Source organism: Cupressus sempervirens, chromosome 9 (assembly GCF_028749045.1).
Source record: "Cupressus sempervirens isolate cs-2001-9-10 chromosome 9, ASM2874904v1, whole genome shotgun sequence".
In the NCBI taxonomy this organism is placed as follows: Eukaryota; Viridiplantae; Streptophyta; class Pinopsida; order Cupressales; family Cupressaceae; genus Cupressus; species Cupressus sempervirens.
Genome location: NC_143126.1, coordinates 337,282,585 through 337,306,568, shown reverse-complemented (window position 1 = coordinate 337,306,568; position 23,984 = coordinate 337,282,585).

The window sequence follows — 23,984 nt, the reverse complement described above, 5'->3', positions numbered from 1 at the left end:
TAACTCAAAGAAACTTTTTGCCCAGAAAATGGGCCCTATAGTATTGGCAATAATGAGGAGGTACTCCCTCATAAAATGATAATGTCATTTATTAATGCCACCCCATTGCCATAGTAATCCTCAAAATCTCAAATAATTTTTCCTTCAACTGCATTTGTCAAGTCGTAATTAATGATGACCTTTAAATCCCCTTCCTTACTTAGGTTGTCAGCCCACGTCATCTTACTATTCACATTTGTTGCTTTGTTAGCAATCTAATCAACCACTTTTTTTCCCTCTTAGTAATTATGAGATATAATAACATTATCAAACTTATTGAAAATATTTTTAATTTCTAAAATACTCCCTTAAATATTCCATGTCACCATATTTCTATTATTCAACATATTAATAGTATTTAAGGAGTCCCCTTCTAGCCATAATTTCTAATAACTAGTTTCCAATGCAATTCTAATAGTATAAAGAGTAGCAATGGCTTCCACCCTAAGGCTAGTAGAGAAACCAATAGGGATCAATAGCATCCACAATCCTACTATTACAATGCCTTAAGATCCCATCACAACTAGCTCTTCTAGGGTTTCCTTTAGCAAACCCATCAAAGTTCACTTTCAGCCATCCCATAGGAGGGGATTTCCATATGAAAGCATCTCTGCTATCATTTTCTTTAAGTTTTTACTTTCTTTAATTTTCAAGGTCACATATTTTCAAATCATCAATATTATTATTTTGAGAGATGAAGCTCTCTTTTATAGCCCTGAGAATGTTTTGACCCACTGCCCAATCAAATGTTTCTCTATGTTTGAAAATCCTATTGTTTCTTTCTTTCCAAAGACCCCAAAAAAGGTGAGGAAGAGAGATACTCAAAAAGAAACAAATATCAAGGCATCTAATAGAGCATTTCCAATTTTGGAAACACTCCACAAGATTCCTAGGTTGAACCTAAAATATATTCCTGTACTAGAGAAGAATACCGCAAACATTAGGGCTGAATATACAATGAATGAAAAGGTGGTTTATATATTTTCCTTCCATCTTACATAAACTACATCTATTCACAATATAAATACCCCTTTTTTGAAGATTATCCATAGTTTAAAAAAAAAATTGAAGGGTAATCTAGAATAAAATATTAATTTTAGAAATAAGACCCTTTTCCAAGATTTAGCCCAAGTGGGAGGATTTTCATTTAAATCATATCTGAACAAAAAGGCCACCTTAAATTTATCACTTGGTTCAATACCTCACACCATGGAATACTCCATATTTGGAGTAAGACTAAATAAATTGAGAGATATTTGAATGTTGTTGACATTGTAGAAAACCTCTTCAAGATTAACCCATCCATTATTTCTCCAATGATTGCATACAAAAACCCCCCAAAAACTTGTTTACATTTGTCAGTGAGTGTGATATCATTAAAATCATTAAGTAGTGGATGATCCAATAACCACACACCTTCCCAAAACTTGACCTTTCTTCCATCCCCAAATTTACACATACATCCTTTATTAAGAATGTCTTTGGTACCCTACACTACACCCCATATAGTTGAAGAATTGGAGATATTTGGGTAAGATAGAAAACCAAACAAAGATGTAATATTATAAAGATACTTATACTTCCAAATAGAACTCCATTCCTTATTATATTGGTACATTCTCCATCTTTTTTAGAAAGGAGAGCTTTATTCATACTTCTTATAGATCTAATACCCAGTGCATCTTCAATCTTAGGTTTGCATACCTTTTCCCAAGCAATCAGTGTCATCCTCTTTATTTCTTTAGAGCCAAACCATAAAAATTTCCTTTGTATTCTATCAATAGCATTTGCAAACTTTGTTGGAATTTTGAAAAGACTAAGAGCATAGGTAGGGAAACTTTGAAGATAGGCCTTCAGAAGAGTCACTTTACCAGCTTGAATTAGCATATTCCCTTTCCATCTAACTAATTTCTTATTAAAATTCTCCACAAGATCCTCGTAAAAGAAATGTAAAGGACTTTTCCCCAAGGGGAGACCAAGATAATACCTAGAAAGGTACCAATAGAACATCCCAAGATATTAGCAATATTCCTTTGCCTAGGTATAAGGGTATTAATAAAGAATAAAGATCTCTTATCCCAATTGACCAGTTTCCATGTAATTGCAAAATATAGATTAAGAGCCCTTTTAAGACTCCTAAGCTCCCTAACATCTACTTTTCCCATAAAAATAATATCATCCAAAAATTTCTCATGAGAACATAAAAGAGGTTGGGATGTGGATCGTACACATTGAATTACCCCTTTCAAGACAAGTCTACCAATATACCTTCCAAGACAATTAGCCATAGTAGTAAAGAGAATAAGAGAAATAGGATCACTTTTCCTTGAGCCCCTTAAAGGTTTTAAAAAACCTAATGATATCCCATTGACTAGGACAGCCAAGGAGGAAGTAGTAACAAGCTACACAAAAATCTTTAAGCATTGCTCACTAAAACCAAAAGTCTACATTACCTTTTGAAAAAAAATCCAATAAACTCTATCATAAGCTTTTGCTATATCCACCTTCATCACAAAACCTTCAGAGTTAGATAGAGATAAAGAAATTATGTTTTCATTAACCACAATTATAGAATTTAGGATTTTCCTTCCTGGAATGAAGTCATTCTATTGATCAGAGATCAAATTAGGGAGGAGAGCCAAAATACACTTAGTAAAAACTTTTGAAATAATTTTGTAGATCAAATTACATAGACTAATAGGCCTAAATTGTTCTAGATAATCATCACCCAACTTATTAGGAATCAAACAAAGAATACTAGAATTGATTTCTTTTAGCATTCTTTTATCCCCAAAGAATTTTTCACTGCATCACAGACATCTTTGCCAACAACTTCCCAAAGTTTCTAGAAGAAAAACATGGGGAAGCCATCTAGACTAGGGGATTTATTTCATTCAAAGGAATACATAACCTTATAGATTTCCTCCCTAGAAGGAATAGTCATCAACATTTTTTTCTTCTCATTAGTAATAATTTGAGGAATAGTTTCAAGAAGCTCATTATGTCTAGCAAAATCAAGATTCAAGTAAGCAAAAAGATGAGAGGAGAATGAAGAAACCATATCCCTTGTGATTTCATTTTAATTAGTAATTGTATCCCTTCCCTTTTTTAAGCTAGAAATTTGATTCCTAGCTTTGTGCTTCATGGTAGTTAGATGAAAAAATAGTATTTTGATCACCTTCCTTAAGTCATATTGATCTAGATCTCTACCTACAAAGATTTCTTCTCTTGATACAAGACCATGGTAACTAACCAACTTCTTATTCTCTACCTTTAACAACTCCACTAAGTAACCATCACATTGAATTTCATCTTCAATGTTCTTTAATTCCATTTTGAAATTAGATTTACCTTTAAAGATATCTCCAAAAGAGCTCTTGTTCCACTCTTTTACCCTATCTTTCACATTCTTAAGTTTTTTACCAACATAGAAAAGGGTCATACCATTGTTATTGATATTCCACCATCCTTTAAAAATAGTAAGAGAATTAGGATGATGTATCCATATTTTTTCAAACCTAAAAGGAAAATTCTTCCTTACTTGAAGAGGATCTGCTTCAGACAATAGCGAAATTGGTCAGAAGCAACCTTCTAGATAAAAGAAAGGGCACAAAAAAAATTAGGGGATATAAGTACCCTATCTAGATGGGCTTGGATACAACTATCTCCAATTCTTTTATTACTCCAAGTGAAATCTATTCCTTGGAGGTCCATATCCATTAATCCCTCCCTATTAATAAAATCTATTAGATCCAATCTTCCTTCCAACTAACTTGGATTACTTCCCTTTTTTCATGTTCATAAAGGCAAATGTTAAAGTCCCCTAGAAAAATCCATCTACCATTATAATCTAATCTTTTAAGCTTAGATAAAGAATTCTAAAACTTTTTACTTGCACTCTTACTATTAGGGGCATATATATTTACCACATACCAGTAGGTTCCCAGATTTAGATGTTGGATCTTCAATGCAATAAAGTGTTTTCTTGAATCCATCAAAGTCCCAAAGAACACAAAATTTTTCCACATGATTAGAGTACCACCTGAGGCCCCTTTAGAACTACTAGCCAAAAGACCATAGTTATTGAAAGATTTTAAATTTTTTTCTTTTCCTTTCTCCATTTTTGTTTCCTAAATCACCATGATATCCTACTTGTGATCTCGAACAAAATTCCCAACTACATTTAATTTATGGATGTCATTCATCACTCTTATGTTCCAAGATATGATCTTCATTACTTTTTAGGGGTGAAATCCATAATAGTATCTTATTTCCCATCAATTATATTCTGTATACTTTCTATTTCTCTCTTATTTTTAGTAGTCTTTCTACCCACTTTTCCAAGAGATCCAACATTAGCCTTAACTTTTGGTGGTGCTATCTCCAATTTCTTTCTTCTATTTTTGACTCTTGAAGATGAGACTATTGAGGAAGCCTCATTTTTAGACTTCTTCCTTTGTCCAGTTCTCTAGTTAATTTCTTCTTTACCAACTTTTTGTTCTCTTTGTAAGATTGGATTCTTGAGGTTAGAACTAGGGATAGAATCTATCAAAATTGACTCCTCAATGAAAGGTTCCAATAATGGGAGGTTTCCTCTATCAAGGGAATCCTTCACATAATCATTTAGGATATCATCTAGATCTCCTTTATCTTCTTCTTGGATTTCCCCTTCCTTAAAACTCTCTTCCTCTCCATCATTTCCTAGTTCCTCACCCTTATTTTGATTAAGATCCATCCGGTCCCATATCCTTACCATTTCCTTATTCACCTATGGGATAGAGGGGAGAATTTCCTCCACTCCTAGCACCTTACTACCATCCTCTAACTACACACAATTATCATTACCTTGTTCTCAATTTCTTAAAGCTTCCCTAGGTTGCATCATCTTAGATATAGATTCCCCTTTTGTTTTAGGTTTCTATACCAATTTTTAAGCCTTCTTATCCACTATCCCCATCTTTTTAGTCATTTTAGACTTTTTTGGGCAAGTTTTTTCCTAGTGACCTATCTTCTTACAAAAGAAACAGGCATTTGGAAGAACTTTAAAGTTAACCTCTTGAGTACATTTTCCCAACTTAGAGATAATATCTACTCTCTAAGGTAAATCCCTCAGTTGGGAAGCCTTAATATAGATCCAACAGACAAAAACCTTGATCTCAAGGTAGTCATATTGTCAATTACAATAAGTTCACTAAAGGATTGAAAAATCCCTTTAAAAATATATTTATGCCAAAACACCAATGAAAGACTTCAGAGTCTAACACAAATAGGAGTAGTGAGAAAGAAAGTATCTGATAGGTCCATATTTGGTTCCCATTTTTTAACCATGAGGGAGATTCTACCAAAGTATCATGGACCTCCACATAATAGCATCTTCAGATCCTCTTTATAGATGAATAAAAAGGAAGAAAAAACCTCTAGTCATAATACCAATGTCAACCTAACCCTAAAGGGCCCATTTTCTTTTTGTAATATTTCTTAAAGAATCAATATTTAGTCGGGGCCCTAGAAATTTCCCAACTAGGGTTAGATCCATCAAAGATATAGAAAAATCAACAATTAGGTTTGGAACAAATATTTTGAATTCACCTTTCTCCCAGCAAGATTTTGATGTAATAGGGGGGAAAGATGACATATCCATTGGCCTTTTACCAAAAAGGGAAGACCACTTTTTCCCTCCAACTTCATCTCCATCCTCCTTGTGAGTCAGATCATGTGAATCCTCAATATCTTGAAAACTTGCCAAGGAAGGACTCCCTCTTGGCCCTTGAAGAAGTTAGGATAGAGGATGGAGGAGTAGACTTTTGAAAGTAAACTTCCCCACACTCTCTTGAAACATTCCCCAAAAATTATTTTTCTTCTTCCTTCTCCTCCTAGTCATCATCCAGAATACCATTCCTAGCATTACCATTTCTAGATCCTACACCCACAAACCTTTCACATCCACTATTGATAACTACAACCAAATTCCAACTGAAAGCCTCTACCATCCCTTAACATTATTCCCCCAAAATGATAATGTTATTAATGTATGTGAAAGATACATATCAATTGTTATGTTTTCATTGATGTGAAGCCTTAATTGGTTAGACATTATGCCAATTCAATCTAGAGCATCATATCATTGGATTGTTGAAGAGGATTTGAAGAAAGTATGATGATGATGTAAATGTTAAAAGGTATATGGTATTCAATGGGCACTTGAATGAGTTAGAAATTGATAATATAATGTTGGTATGATTATTTTACATGATTGGATTAAGTGTTGACATCATGTATAAGAAATACAATTAGATCAGTGAATGAAGAACCACCATATTAACTAAACTACTATAGTTGTCACCAAGCACCTACTAAAGAAAGGAAAAAATGTCTAGTGTCAACCAAGAAATTTTAATGCTAACTAAGTCTAGTATTGGCGAAGCAAGATATAATGTTAACCAAGCATGAAAAAGAAAAACATGTTTAGAAAAGATTTAATCTAATGTTGACATTTGATGAAAATAAAGATTGTTAGAGAAGTTTCAAAAATAAGGATGAAGTTAGTTATGAGATCAATGATGAGAGAAATTCAAACAAGATCTAATGAAGGGGATTTGAAAATTAGAAATGATGCACAAGGTTTAAAGTGAAATTATATTTCTTGAGCATCTAGATTAAATGTATCTCAACTTGATGAAGATTTGACAATTGTGATTAAGTGACAAAACCTAGCAGATTCCAAAGGAGAAGTACAAGTTTTCTATTTAAATGATGAACACAATGTTTATTGTTATTTATTGTTATTGGTCAAAGAAGAAGAAAGTGATAGCTAGACCATTGATTAGAGCTACATTATAAAGATCAAGAAAATAAAGTGCTAAGCTAATGTGTGAAGTGTGTGAATTAGCTAGAAGTTGAAAGAAGATTAAAAGAGGAAATAAATTGAGTGAAACAAAGATCTAAACAAGCAAGGTAGTGCTAAAACCTAATAGATATTTCATTGTTAATTTCTAAGGTCATTGTAGTAGAAATTTTTCTTAACCAAGTGGACATAATAGTCTTTTGAAATCCTATAAGGTGACATTCTATTGAATTTTTTGTAAGTAAATTAGAGTAGGGCATTCTTTAGAAGTTTCAAGTGATAAATAAGGTCTAGATGATGTTTGGTGTAAATCTTCTAGCAAGGTCACATTAACAATGTGTTTGTAACCTTTAACAAGGTTGGCTCTTGTTAAGAAGGAGATTGTTGAAAATAGATTGTTACAAGTATGATAGATGTGTTTCAATCATTGTTTTGTCACTAATGTCAAACCTACTTTTTGCTGGTAAGATGACTACTTATATAATTAAGTACTATCACCTATTTGACTGATGAAGGGAATTTGATCAAAAGATGTAACAATAACACCTAGAGGAAAGGGTTGAGTTATGAAATAAAAAGGAGTACAAAAATCAGCTAAGATAGTGATATCATAGTGCATTGATAATATACTTAAGGTTGCAAAGGTTGGTTACACTAAGCAAGTTTAGTAGAACAAGTTTTAAAAAAATTTCTACCAAGCTTGACCTAATGGATAGCAGGTGCCAAGCAAAGTTAGTGCAAGCCAAGAAGAAAATTAGTTAGAGTCAAGTAAAAGTCTATTTTAGTGTATGTCAAGAGAAATAGTGGATATCAAATAAAGTTTAGTTGATGTCAAGCACTAGTAAAGCTTAGTTTGTGCCAAGTGATTTTATAGAGGATGTCGAGCAATGCAGTATGTGCTAGGCATCAGAAGCAAGTTAATGTCAAGTGCCAACATTATTAGAAAGATTGTGAATTCAATGGATCTAAGCAAACAAGTCTATTTTTTTAGATTGTGTAAACTAGGTGGAAGATAAGATTGATGAGCTACTAGCATAGAATTCATGGTAAAACATTTTTAGGTGAATTCAAAGAGGATTGAAATAGAAGTTTCTAGAAGTGATATGGAATGATAGGTAGATTTATTGAATCCTACCTAATCTAACCTAGTCGTAAATTGGATGATGGAGAATGAACCCAAAAAAATCTTAATTCTCTATTTATAGGGATGGTTGGTTACAAGCAAGGGTTGTCATGTGAGAGAACCTAAGGAAGACAAGGAGTCAAAGGTATTGATTCATTGAATAGAGACCTAATTGAGAGTTTGTATTGCATGTTAAGTAATAAGGATTAAGGGTATGGATGCTTGAAGGGTGAACAAGCTATTAGAGTTGAAATGTGTGAAAGCCAAGTAGAGTGGAGGATTGAAAAAAAGATTTGTAATCTACAAAGAGAGTTGTAAGTTTTTATTAGATCAAGCCTTATTGTTACTCTCTAATAATTTTATTAGTCTAGAGTAAATCCTTTGGATTAAGGTTGACTTAATAGTCATTTGTAAATCATTTAACTAGGTGACATTCTATGTGAATTTTCTAAAGTCCTCTATCAAAGTTTACTTCTAACAAAGTGATTGAAATCCTTTAACATGGTCACATTGAATAGTGTGTATTGTAACCTTTAAGGGGGTTGGCCTTTCATGGGGCATCACTTTAGAAGAGTGAAAAAGAGTAGCATTTTACTAGTGGTTTTTCCTGAATTTGGTTTCCACATAAATCATTGTGTCGAGTGTGTTGTTGAATTTTTTATGTTTCAAGTTTACATTTTTGCAAATTGATTTGACAATAACTTAGAAGTTTTAAGTGATTGCATAATCTTATGGATGCATGCATGAAGATAAATGTTTTATGGGTTCATTAAGCTGTGAAAAGTTTTATTTATACATATGGACCTTGGATAACTGATTCACCACACCCCCCCCCCCCCCCACAAAGTTATTCTAATAGAGCTCACTTCAAAGGAGTGTTTATTTTGGGTTGTTGGTTCCTGGGTGGTTTTTTCCTTTATATGGTTTTCACGCTAAATACTTGTGTCAAATTTGTGTGGATGCTTATTGTGTTGCAATTTTATTACATGTTTACTATTAATTGTTGCAACTTGGTATAATCTAGAAGATAACTCTAATACTCAGTATATTAAGTTGATAGTTTGATTAAGAGTTTATCATCTTATATTTTGATGTTTTAGATTTAATTATCAAGCTTATGATTGAAAATATTTAATTTTTCAAGTTGGTGTGAAAAGAAATTTTAATGCCTGTAGGATAACTAGATATAATTGATTAACCTCCCCTCTTAGTTATCTAACAAGATAAATGTCAATTCTAAATCTATTTTCTATTAACAATTCCCAACCATATTACTACTGTATTAATACCTTATGAAAGTGTTGAGTGCTTGATAATCCAATATAAGGTAAGGAAATAGATGTATACATTTTTTGCAAATGATAGTTGAAAGATGTTGAAAGCAACTGAACAACAATTACACTATAACTGCATGGGTGTCAATGCAATGGATCTCACTACAACACCAATTATGGCAAAAGTCATCCATCCTCCTTGCTAGCATCCCTTCCTTTGAGGTTTTACACCCATCTTTTGATATGCTAGCGAGGAGGAGAGATTCACAAGAGGAAGGGGATGTATTTTATTGATGATAATTATTAAATTTGAAGTACAAAAATATTAAATTTATGAATTTGAAAAAGTCTATATATTATTATACACTAATAATAAGTATATAGTAGAAGTTAATTATTAATTATTGTTATGTGCAAGGATCAGCATAGTCACTATCAAAATCACCAAAATTGTATAGAACTTTACCATGTAAATTGTAACTTGAATCAATACATAATTATTTGAGTTCATGCATGTTTTATGTCTCACCGCATAATTTTCAACCTCAAGGTGTTATAGGTTGGTGAAGACATGACATATAACTTTGTAAACATGAAATTTAACTTGCACATGTGTATTTCTAATTTTTCCCTCCAACATACTCTTACAACTGCTACAAACAAAATGCTCAAATACAAAGAAGAAACTCCAAATCTTCAAACTTCATATCTAACTATTGGCATCACCATTGCACCTCATAGGTGCAAATGCTAGTTAATAGTTTCACATTATTTATAAATCCAATAGGTTTATTGTTTTCTCCCAAGTTTTATTTTTATGTCAGAAATTTTGTAAGACTTCTCACTTTTATGATTTTTCAATGAAGCAAAAAACCTTGTTATTGATTAGAAAGCTCCAATTTTTTCTTTTGTTTAAATTTCCAAATATGTGATCTAAAATATAATTAATAATTAGAAAGTTTACGAAAATATTTCTATGAAATATTTAGACATATAATGTTAAAATAAATGGTATTAGAATTTCATATATTCATTCCCATGCATTCTTTTGTATTCTATTGTATTGTCTTATAATTTATTATACCTTTTATAGTGCATGACACTTTCTTTATTAATAGTTTCTATCATGGTGAGAGAAGTTTCTTCTTGGTATATGCTTTGTGATTTCAGAATTTTTAAATTTCCATGAAACATTTAACTCATAAAAAAAATTGATGGGCATGGTGTAGGTTGGATTACAATATTTTTATGGTGCTTTGTGAATATGTCTTTCACCTTTTTCGTCTTTTTTATGCCTTGAACTTAATTCCTTTGCCAAGATGTTTCTTCTTTGTGAAAAATCACCAATAATGCATAGTGATAGATTCATACAACTTTCTTAAATTTTGTATATTTTTTGTAGTACATTATATTGCTCTATTGTTCATGCTTTCTAATCAATGTATAAGGTTGTGTCATATAGGAAATAAACACACAAGGCCAGTTGTTCCTAGAGACCTCCTGTTGGTTCCAATCAAAGAGCACATACATTTTGACTTATATAACCTAATATTTAACTTTAAGGAGTCTACCTATCTTGGGTTGCAGCATCTAGCTATAGAGATTTATGAATTAAAGAAGTACTACCAATTTCCAGCACAATAATTTTGAGATGTAATGTAATTTTTTAATATCATATTTCTAATCTCAAGCTATATTTTCTCAATGTCAACATTGTGAATAATGATTTCCTTGATCACTCAAGCATTCTATAGAGCTTGGATCACATACTTTGCAAGAATAATTTATGGCAATATTTTGGTATTAATAAAATATTTTTTCACCTATCAAGAGAGAAAAATGGAGCACTATATAATATCATTTGTGTTTATGAAAAGGTAATAGAGTTCATTGTGTGGATGTCATGCACATAAAGTGCAATTCATAGATAGAAAAAGTGTCCTAATATCCATTTACATTTTAACTATATGCTTAATGTAAATAACATCCTAAGCTTGTCCTAGGATTAAAATGGAAATGTTATATAAAACTTGTTATTCATTTAACTTTATATTAAATTTTTTGGTTCTTTGACAATGAAACTGACTTGTTTTAATCATTTAGATAATATTAAGTCAACAAAATGAAAGCATAATTATATATGTATTTCACCCCTTTATGGTGATAAATTTCTATTGGCTAATCATTGTGCATACTAAAATGTGCAACTACTAGTTATTATAGCTTTAATAATTGTTCGGATTAAACTATAGACAGAAATAAAAATTACAATAAAATATAACCAATATCAAAAAATAATAGATCACATAGAAAAGAACACAAAACACCAAGATTTAATGTGGTTCACCTAATCCCTGGGCTACATCCACCAAACAGCAAGTTCGATATTATTATGGTCCAATGATTACAACTTGATTACAATTTGTAATCCCTTACAACTCAATACCACCACAAGAACTAATTTTTGCATCACCACTATGAAATAATCCCTAACCCTAAGCCCTTTTATACAAGTATTTTTACCACTTTAAGGTTATAATTAATAATTATCAGCTCAAAATTCAAATAAAATAGTGCCCAAAAAAACTTTTCAAGGGTGAACCCTTGGTCCTTGATCAATCACCACAATCTAAAAATCTTCCACTTGGGGATTGATCAAGATCCTCACTAAACAACAATCTCCCATTTGGAGACTGATCTTGTAGCTATGCCACTACTCCATGAGACTCCTACTAGATCAAACCACCCTAGACTCTGATGTTCCTTTATTCATGTGCAGTTGAGAAGACCAACCAAAGCTGAAGAGGAGTTCAAATTCTCCCTTGTTACTACCTTTGTAAACATATTTTCTGGATTCTCATCGGTATGTATCTTATCCAGATTTAACTATCCCTCCTCCAAAATTGACCAAATGAAATGGTAACACAGCTAGATGTGTTTGGTCTTTGAATGTAGAGCTTAATTCTTGGCAAGATGAATGGCACTCTGACTATCCGGTAAACAAATAATTATCCTTTTGAGGGTGCCCCAATTCTTCCAAGAAGAACTAAAGGTATATCATCTCCTTGGCTACCTCTATAGTAGTTACATACTCTGCCTATGCAGTGGATAAAGCATTAACCTTCTGTAACCTACAAACCTAGCTCATGGTTTCCCCACCAATAGTAAAGACATAACTTGTAGTACTCCACCTAGTATCAATATCCCCTACCAAATCTAGGTCAACATAGACCTATAAATTAGTCGTAGAGCTCCTAAAGTGTAAACACTTATTGGATGTTCCTCTCAAATATCTGAGAATCCATTTGACTGCATTCCAATGCTCAATTCCTAGATGACTCATATACCTGCTAACAACTCCCACTACATGTGCAATATCTAGCTTGGTACATATCATAGCATACATCAAGCTTCCTATAGCTGAAGCATAGGGTACCTTGGACAACTTATCCTCCTCTTCTTGTGTCATGGGATACATCTTCTTAGTCAACTTCAAATGACTAGGTAAAGGTGTGCTGACAGCTTTAGCATTCTCCATAGAGAACCATTGCAACACCTTCCCAAAATAATCAACCTGAGATAGCATCAATTTTTTATTCTTCCTATCTTTACAAATCTTCATACAAAAGATTTTTTTTTTCTGCCCCCAAATCCTTCATAGCAAATGCATGTGCTAACTAGCATTTTAGCCCCTTAGTATGATCCATGTTAGACCCACCTACAAGCATATCATCAACATATAAACATAAAATAATGTAGTTGTCATCATCCAACCTCTTAAAATAAACACAATGATTTGAATGACACCTATTGTATATATGCTCATGCATAAAACTGTCAAATTTTAGATACCATTGTTGGGGTGCTTGCTATAAGGTCCCTCCTCACACGTACTTATTGAATATGAATTCTCTATCAAAATTGTTATAGGAGATTGAAATGGATATGAAGTAATGTTTATATTGTGAATGTCCTAATGAAATTAAAAGTAGTTGATATATCCATGTTTTAATACTTAGTGATTCAAGAACTACTACATTATCTCTACTGTTAAAACATTAAAAATTTCACTAACGATGATACGAAGCATTTTCACCTGATGATAAGGGTGTTGATTTGATACCTCGATGATTAAGTTTTATGCTTTAGATGGTTCTGTATTCTTTAATTGATTTTTTAATGATGATTAGGTGTATGCATGCCTAACAATGATTATTTTTGTACTTTAATTTGAATTAATGAATAAGTTTTGTTATATTGATTATGTGATTTGGATGATTAAATGTGGGTATAAATGAATTAAATAGTTGATTTCATGAACAATTCATGTTTTAACTTATGTAACTATCTAGATAGGTTTTAAATATATATATGCATGTGATTTTCTTGAGCTACTGATGTGTGCAATGAGTGTGCAAGATATTTTTAGCTAGAAAATTTAATGGAGAAATGAAACTGAACCCTATGTATCAATTGTGGAAACTAGGGTTAAATTTGATGAAAGATGCAAATCCCATTGTTCATATTTTATTTGTGTCCTAGGTTGAATGAATGTATCATTCTGTAATTAGTAAATGTTAATATTTTGTAATAGTATTTTTATAGTGTCGCTTGACACTTGTGAATTGTATATGCATTCCAACATGATAGTTAGAGGTAACCAAGTAACATATAGATCTAAGTTGGATTAGATTAGTGACCCTTTTTGCTAATCAATTAGTAATCAAGATTAATTATCCTAATCAGGATTAGTGAAAAATTTGTATTTTGAAGGTTGTTAGTAAGTCCTAAATTTCTATGCTTTTGATAGGTCCCTAATTAATCTTTAAGGCCTGAAATCATTAAATCTAAGTACCTAAGGGGTATGGGTATGGGTTGGGGGCATTTTCCACCCCCCTAGCCCCTTTGGTTGACTTTTATAGTCACTCAAAAACCCCATTTTTTCTTTAATGCGCAAATTTGTTTGTCCCATCATGAGTTGGATAATTTTAACTCCACCTTGAGGCTTACCTTATGTCTAGTGGAGTTAGAAGTCTTTAGGGCTTTAGGCAAGTGGGTGGGAGTTATTGTTTTTGGGTAGGTGGTTGAGATTTTTTTTTTTTTGGGAGGGGGGGGGGGATCTTTTTAGAGGCATTTATGAGAGGGTTTTGGGTTGTTACCCAATCTCTAGTTTTAGAGAGAAGTTTTGGAAGATTGAAGGGAGGAAGGAAGAGCTCATCTCAAACTTGTTCATGTTGCCATAAACTTATTGTGAAGGTAGGAGTTCTTCATCCCTTTTTTTCACGATTGTTCATGTTGTTCATGCTTTGTTCATGCACAAGTCATTGATGTCTTTTTATTGGTATGTTTGTATGTGTGTTGGGTATGCTTAGGAGGGATTGAAACATGTTTTCTTGAATGTTTCTCCTTCATGTTTTACTTGAATTTTGAAGGGATTTTGTGGGTTGTTTTGGCATTACTCACCCTTGGATAAGGAAGAAGTGGCCATGTGTGGGGGAAGGGCTTTAGTTGGACTCCAATAGTGTAGAGTCTATTCTCATGACGAGAAGAGGGAAAGAGGGTAGGGTGTTATGGGCCCCTACTTATCATCACATACCATGTTTGGAAATGTTGAATTTTGGAAGGAACGAGAGAATGAAAATCCTTGTAATATTGGCCTCGAAAGGGCATTTGTGAAAAATGAAAGTTCTCAAGTTTTTAGCCTCGAAAGGGCTATATTATGGTATGGAGATTGATGTATCCTCTTTGGAAAATCCACCTTCTCCCTAGTTTGGTTCAATGTTGAACCTATTGTGCAAGCCGAGATGGGAATGCATGCTTGATTTGTTCTTCATGATATGTTTGATTTTTCTTCGGGTCAGTTTTCATCTTCTCCATGATCTCCGTGATGTATTGAAGATATTAAAAATAATTTCTTGTTAAGGGCCAATAAGAGAATTCATATTGTATTATCATAAAATATTAAAAAAAAATGTATTTAAACTCTTGTTGAAGTGGCAAGGATGTCGGGTTTTCTTACTGGTTCTTTCTTGATGGAGCCTTGAACCAAGTTAATTAATAGAAGAAAAAGATTGAGTAATATTCTTGCATCGAGCCTTTTAGTATTTTTGTTCTTTACATATGTTTATTTGAAAATTGATAAAATGATGATGTTTCACTCTTCCTATGATATTCATATGTTTTGTAATCATATGCATTTGATTGAAGTTAATTAGATAACATAGTGATATATATCAATTCATGCAATTTAAGATTTAACATATGTTAAGAAAATTTGCATTTGATTTGTACTTAAATTTCATAATTATACATGAGTGTGAGGAAGTTACGTAATTCTGTTCGAATACTTATGTATTACATTTAATACAATTATCACTTTTTTTAAAAATATATTGAATTTTTTTTTGTGTTTTAGCCTCGTATCTTGGGCATGACATTTTGGTATTAGAGCACCAGGTTTTGTAACACTTGGGCAATAATGGGTCCATATAAAGTGTGAAAGTTTAAAACTACATGAATTAAACCTCTTCAATATTGGAATAATTAGATAGAAATTGTAAATTGATAGGAAAGCATAAATAATAGTAAATAGATAAAATAAATCCACCTTCATAAGTTATCTTAGAAAAAAAAAAATACATAGAGTTTCAAAAGAAGCAAGAGAAAAGTTTCCAAAAAAAAAAAGTATAATCAAAATAAGCACCTACAGGATGTTGTATTTTGTATGGGGAAATTTTAATCCCCTTTGCAACAAAGCATATTCTCTAAGATTCTTCTAAATGACCTCATTGTTATTTGATTAATATTGCAAATTTATTATTTTTAAAAAGGGGCCAATACCCTAAGCCTACAATGATCTCTTTATGGAAAAAAGGATGTTACGTGTACAGATCTATTAATTGTGTATTGACCATCGTGACAAGCATAAAAATCCTTACAAGCATATTAAATCAATTATAATTTATAATATTAAATTAGTAGTCTCATGGTATAGTACTTTTAATATTAATATTGATTGGTGAAGTTTTTTTTCCCCACTTGTTCTGTGCTTGGGATTTCAAACCCACAAAACACGTCAAAGGAAGTGTGTGGATTACAAAAATGGGAAAATAGCTTCGTCAATGGTAAATTAAAAAAAAAAATAGTGGATTTCTTCATATCTATCCTCTTCCTTCTCTTTTGGCACACGTGTCATCTTTTCATCAAACGGTGACCGCCCACTTTATAATTTGAGATTTGTGGGCATGGGAATAAAATATAATAAAATATAAATGCATCTATATTATCTTGTAAGTTTTCTAGTATCATTCGAGCAGGGAAAATTTTGTAAAAGCATTGCTATCTATGTTTACATTGCAAGGGGGTGAAGGGATGAGCATAAAAATTTGAGTGTTTGTCGTTACTATTGGATCTACTTGATAAGTTATTTATGGAGGTGTCATCATTATCTGCATTACATAGTAACAACCCACTTGGAGGACAACTTATTAAATGGGATGGGTGGGGGCACTTGACTATAGGGTGACCATTTAACACACCCTCATCTTACCATGTGCATGACCAACATTTCCTTGGTATGCATACACATCTTTCACTTGAGCTTGCATGTGAGAAATTCCTCTTAAAAAAAATAGCCAAAGGTTGAGGTCCTGTAAAGAGCAGGAGTGGAGGATGGGTGGAGAGAGAGGCAAGCAGCTCGTAACCCTTCCTCTAAAGAGAGAGGTTTTGTTTCTCTGTGAAACCAACCTTGTGCTATCCCCTCCACTTCAATCCAACAAGACAAAGCCTTAGTGTTGTACTATATGATGTGATATATTCCCTCTCAAGTCCAAACAATCATCATGTTCCTTATGTGCCCCAAATTGGATTATAGGCTCATGTTACTGAACTCGACTAAAAAAATATAATAAAAATATGGATAATTTTCTAATTTAACCATTTCCTACTAATCTATCTAGAGTGTGTTCCTCCTTAATAATTAAAATAAAAGAAAGCTTGAATCCATTTGGTACCACCCTTTGGTCAAAGGATCACAAATTAAGCTATGACCGTGGTTGAGTTAATGAGTTATCAGGATATGTAAGTGAATGTTTAGTAGGAAAGGGAAACATAAAGATTGAGGTTGGGTAGCATTGGTTGCAACCATTGGCTATCATGGGCGGTGGGTCCTTTTAATTGGTCTTTTAATGTCTTGTCCCTCGCTCCAATCACATCCCACCTGCCAATATCACCTTGGGTAGAGTGGGGCACCACCCTAAACATAGCCATACATGAAAATGGCATGTTAAATGTAATTACCTTACTCCAACATACCCCCCCTCCATGCAAATTGGATCTGATACATCAACTTGTTGGGAAATGACATATTGAGTGTAGATGGGGTGGCATATTAATATGATGAACTACCCTGACCACACCCATCATATCGTCTGACGCACGTCCCTTTCTTGGGTAGCTTGGTAGATGAGTTGGGTCCATGCACCCATGTGGGAGGATGGGTAATGCCATAATGAGTAGGAGTGCAACAAGTCGCCAAGTGGTAGGGGAGTAAGGGGGTGTGAGTTAGGTAGGTAGGCTAGAGGGTGTAGGTAGTAAGGTGAGTTAGAATGTTAAGGTAGTAAGTGGGTGTTGGGAATTATAAATGTTGGAATTAGGAAGTAAGAAAGTTAGTATGAGTAAATAATAGAAATTTAGTAAAGGTAAATTTTCTTGTTATTAAGAGATTATTAGATAGGTTATAAATTGAGTAAAGCTAGATTATACTTAGGGTTAGATAGTAAAGTTAGAAGTTAGTTGCTAAAAGATTAGTATATGTTAGTTCTAATTCATGTTTTTAATGTGGTTAAAGTTAGTGGTTAGATGTTAGAAGATTAATTAGTATTTTTATTTGTTTTAAATTTTTAGTTAAAGTTTATGTTAGTAGAAATATGTTTTAAATTTAGTAAAATTAAGATTTGTTTTAGTTAAATGTGTTTATTTAGCTATTAATAGAGTATAATTTATTTTAAATTAAATAATTAGTAAGTCAAATTAATTATTGTAGTGGTGCTCCAAACTACATTGTAATTAGATATTTTAATAAAGTTATTTTGGAGTACTATTATAGTATATTTATGTCAGTTAAAATTTAGTAGATTGTTTGGGTTAATGATTTTAAAATATAATGTCATCTTCATTTTATTTAAATTATGAGATATTCAAATATGTGTTTTTTAGATTAGGATTATAAACTAGATCTTCTTAATGTTAGAAGATAAAAATTATTGTTATTATTTTGAAAATAATACTTAGTTTTATTATGTTTTATGAAATTTATATTTGAATGTAGATATTAGAATTTAGCATAAGATTTTTTTTGCTAGGTAAAAGTATGTTGAATTTGTTTTAATGATGAATATTTAATATCTTGAATTAGTTAAAATAGGTTATAATCATATCTAGAATTCAGTTTCAGTATGTTAGGATAGATTAACCTTTAAATGCAAAGTTAGATTCCCCTTAGAGATGGATTCAATATAGTGTTAAAAGGGATAGTATCTTAGTTGACATGTGAACTTGGAAACCCTAAAATGTAAATTGTATTGGAAAATGTACCTTTGAAATTTGAAACTAAATGTTCAATTGAACTCATTGAACTGAAACTAAGTACTCCCATATCATTAGGACTTTAGGGATTTGAACCCGTACATCATATGGAAGATGTCCACTTTGTAGCTTGACAATATGTATTCGAAACTCACTCTTAATCCTTCATCTACTTCTCATAACCATTGTAGTGTAGTATGTATATATATAGTGAAACTCAATTAAAATCTACAAGTAACCTTTGGAAACCTCAAACAATAGGATTACTAACACAAGAAACCATTGAACAAGTGAGTTAGCTAGGAACACTCAAAGAATAAAAGAATCTTAGTTCTACTATGAGTAGTGGAACCCTAATTGGGGATTAAATCCATCTAAAAATATGGTGGTAAGAACAGAAATTAAATGGTGGGAAGATGCAAACTTTTGAGTTAGGGTTATATGATTTTACTTATGTTAAAAGGCTTATTGTATAAAGAACGAATAATACCAAATTTTAACTACCAAGCAAACGGTCGCAGACTCTAACATTGAAATTCTTGGACCAGTTATAACCATACATTATAGAGTAAGTAAAGTTGCAATGAGGTCATCTACCTAATATGGACTAAAGGTTCAGGCATCAGAGTAAAGTAATAAGAGGATTATAAGCCACGGGGCATGATAAGACCAATGATGGTGACCTATATCGATAGCAAGGAGATGGTTGTAATAGAGAGTAAGTAAGCATTGACATTGGATAATAAGCATTGATGACATTCTAATGATGGTTTTATACCTAAGTAGTTGTAAACCTACAACCTAAGGGAGTATTCATAAGTCACTTATGACTAGGAATATGTGAAATATGGATTATTGTTAAGAATGATAACATTCAATACATTTTTGAATGATAATTAGAACTTGTGTTAATTTTGGAATAACATGGAAAGTGATATATGTATATGTATAGAGGATCATACCAATTTGGTGAAAATGATAACATAACTTCAGTCAGTATATTGTGGTGAATTTTGACATAAGAAAGATTAAGGGTGGGAGCCTGATGTGCAAATATAGTAAATTAAGGATATGAGATTTGGTTTTGTAATTGTAATTGTAAAGTACAACTTTGCTAACACTAAAGTTCCCACAAGTTTAGATTCTTTGAAAGAAAACCAATGTAACAATAAAAAGGATTGAAGGGAACTTATATTAGTATCCTCGCTTTTGCATTTTTTTTGGAATGAGTTTTGATCAAGCCAAACCCCTTTGTGTAGTAAATCCTAATCGTAGGGAGATTTCGATGAAGATAAGTATGTAGTTAGTATGTGGAATCAATCATAGGTTGAGCAACATGGTCATTTGACCACCATCTAAATTCTATTCAAGATCCCTACAAAGTATTAGGAAGACCTAAGATTCCTCCTTGCCTTCAAAGACCTTGGTATGGCCGCATGATGTCAGTAATGTAAATTTTGTATGTAATCAGATTTGTTTCCTTATTTGTCTGATTTCAGATATTGATATTTTTAATGATTCATTTCTTCTTGTCAAACAATGTGATGTGGGGCTATTTAGCCAACTTTATTATTGATGAATCTATTTTGCCTCTAGGTTATGTCTTTATTTCTTGATTTAAAATTTTACTATTGTGGCCACTCTTTATTTCTTGTATTTTCAAACTTCTGTGTTGGATGTTTCATCCTTGATGTTGAATTTAAATTTTGAGGCACTTTCTTGTGAATTTTATTGACAAAGTGACATATGATGAGCCTACCAAAGGGATTCTTGACAATTTAGTGGATGTTTAACAATAGGGTGTGGAGTTACTAGTGAGAGTATTCGTGCCCCACCCTCTCCCAAGACTTTGAGAATAGGATCAGAGAATATTCATTAACTATTATGAGTAATGCAATTGCACCCCAACATAAATTTAGTTAAGATTATAAGTTAACCGAATGGTCTTCTAGATGAAAAGGTGCATGTGCAGTGATGGACTTGTTTTGTGACTTATTAAAGAACTAGTATGTCGTGGAAACTCTAAAGTAAAAGTGTTTAACCTTAATAAAGAGGCAAGTAGCTTATTATGAAACTTATTTGAGGGAGACTCATATGACTATTACCTTGATGAGTGGGTACATGTGATTCAAAACATCTTATGATATTGTCATGGCTAGAGACTCTATAGGTATACTTATATTAGATTAGAAAGTTGTTTTCATGTGACTTGTATGTTTTAAGTAGTGTTTGACCCTGAAAAAATGTAACCATGTTAGAGTTATGGAACAAACTTTATTTTAGTAATGGTAATTAGGCAAATAGGTTATCATCATAGTGTATGTATGTGAATTATTAATCATTCTTTTTATAAGAGTAAATTTTAGAATAAATCTTGACAAGGTCTAGCATAAGAAAAAACATTCTAGTTGTGTGACTTCCAGGAGGAAGTCAAAAGCTAGTGGGGGAGGATGTAAGGTCCCTCCTCACACGTACTTATTGAATATGAATTCTCTGTCAAAATTGTTATATGAGATTGAAATGGATATGAAGTAATGTTTATATTATGAATGTCCTAATGAAATTGAAAGCAGTTGATATATCCATGTTTTAATACTTAGTGATTCAAGAACTACTACATTATCTCAACTGTTAAAACATTAAAAATTTCACTAATGATGATACGAAGCATTTTCACCTGATGATAAGGGTGTTGATTTGATACCTCAATGATTAAGTTTTATGCTTCAGATAGTTTTGTATTCTTCAATTGGTGTTGTTATGATGATTAGGTGTATGCATGCCTAATAATGATTATTTTGGTACTTTAATATGAACTAATGAATAAGTTATGTTATATTGATTATGTGATTTCAGATGATTAAATGTGGGTAGAAATGAATTAAATAGTTGATTTTATGAAAGATTCATGTTCTGATTTATGTAACTATCCAGATAGGTTTAAAATATATATATGCAGGTGATTTTCTTGAGCTACTGATGTGTGCAATGAGTGTGCAGGATATTTTTAGCTAAAAAATTTAACAGAGAAACAAAACTAAACCCTATGTATCAATTGTGGAAACCAAGGTTAAATCTGATGAAAGATGCAAACCTCGTTGTTCGTATTTTATTTGTGTCGTGGGTTGAATGAATGTATCATTCTGTAATTAGTAAATGTTAATATTTTGTAATAGTATTTTTATAGTGTCGCTTTGTGAATTGTATATGCATTCCAGCATGATAGTTAGAGGTAACTGAGTAACCTATAGATCTAGGTTGGTTTAGATTAGTGACCCTTTTTACTAATCAATTAGTAATCAAGATTAATTATCCTAATTAGGATTAGTGAGAAATCTATATTTTGAAGGTTGTTAGTAAGTCCTAAATTTCTAAGCTTTTGATAGGTCCCTAATTAATCCTTAAGGCCTAAAATCATTAAATCTAAGTACCTAAGGGGTATGGGTATGGGTTCTTGGTTGACTTTTATGGTCACTCAAAAACCCTATTTTTCCTTTAGTGCGAAAATTTGTTTGTCCCATCATGAGTTGGATAATATTAACTCCACCTTGAGGCCTACCTTATGTCTAGTTGAGTTAGAAGTCTTTAGGGCTTTAGGCAAGTGGGTGGGAGTTATTGCTTTTGGGTAGGTGGTTGAGTTTTTTTTTTTTTTTTTTTTTGGGGGGGGGGGGGGGGGGGGGGATCTTTTTAGAGGAATTTACGAGAGGTTTTTGGGTTGTTACCCAATCTCTAGTTTTAGAGAGAAGATTTGGAAGATTGAAGGGAGGAAGGAAGAGCTCATCTCAAACTTGTTCATGTTTCCATAACCTTATTGTGAAGGTAGGAGTTCTTCATCTCTTTTGTTCATGATTGTTCATGTTGTTTATGCTTTGTTCATGCATAAGTCATTGATGTGTTTTTACTGGTATGTTTGTACGTGTGTAGGGTATGCTTGGGAGGGATTGAAACATGTTTTCTTGAATGTTTTTCCTTCATGTTTTGCTTGAATTTTGAAGGGATTTTGTGGGTTGTTTTGACATTATTCACCCTTGGATAGGGAAGAAGTGACCATGTACAGGGGAAGGGCTTTAATTGGACCCCAATAGTGTAGAGTCTCTTATCATGACGAGAAGAGGAAAAGAGGGTAGGGTGTTATGGGCCCTTACTTATCATCGCATACCATGTTTGGAAATGTTGAATTTTGGAAGGAATGAGAGAATGAAAATCCTTGTAATATTGGCCTTGAAAGGGCATTTGTGAAGAATGGAAGTTCTCAAGTTTTTAGCCTCGAAAGGGCTATGTTATGGTAAGGTGATCGATGTCTCCTCTTGGGAAAATCCACCTTCTCCCTAGTTTGGTTCAATAGTTAACCTATTGTGCAAGCCGGGATGGGAATGCATGCTTGATTTTTTCTTCATGATATGTTTGATTTGTCTCCGGGTCAGTTTTCGTCTTCTCCATGATCATCGTGATGTATTGAAGATATTGAAAAAGATCCCTTGTTAAGGGCCAAGAAGAGAATTCATATTGTATTGTAGTAATAAGTAAAAATAAAATGTATTTAAACTCTTGTTGAAGTGGAAAAGATGTCAGGTTTTCTTACTAGTTCATTCCCGATGGAGCCTTGAACTAGGTTGATTAATAGAAGAGAAAAGATTGAGTAATATTCTTGCATTGAGCCTTTTAGTATTTCTATTTTTTACATATGTTTATTTGAAAATGGATAAAATGATGATGTTTCACTCTTCCGATGACATTTGTATGTTTTGTAATCATATGCATTTGATTGAAGTTAATTAGATAACATAGTGATATATATCAATTTATGCAATTTAAGATTTAACATATGTTAAAAAAAATCGCATTTGATTTGTACTTAAATTTTGTAATTATACATGAGTGTGAGGAAGTTAAGTAATTTTGTTCAAAATACTTATGTATTACATTTAATTTTATTATCACTTTTTAAAAATATATATTAAAAAAAATTGTGTGTTTTAGCCTGTATCTTGGGCATGACACTTGCTTCAAGCCATATAAACTTTTCTTCAATTTGTGCACTAAGTTCTCCTTACCTTTAACCTCAAATCCCTGTGGCTAAGCCATATATATCTCTTCATCCAAATCACCATGAAGGAAG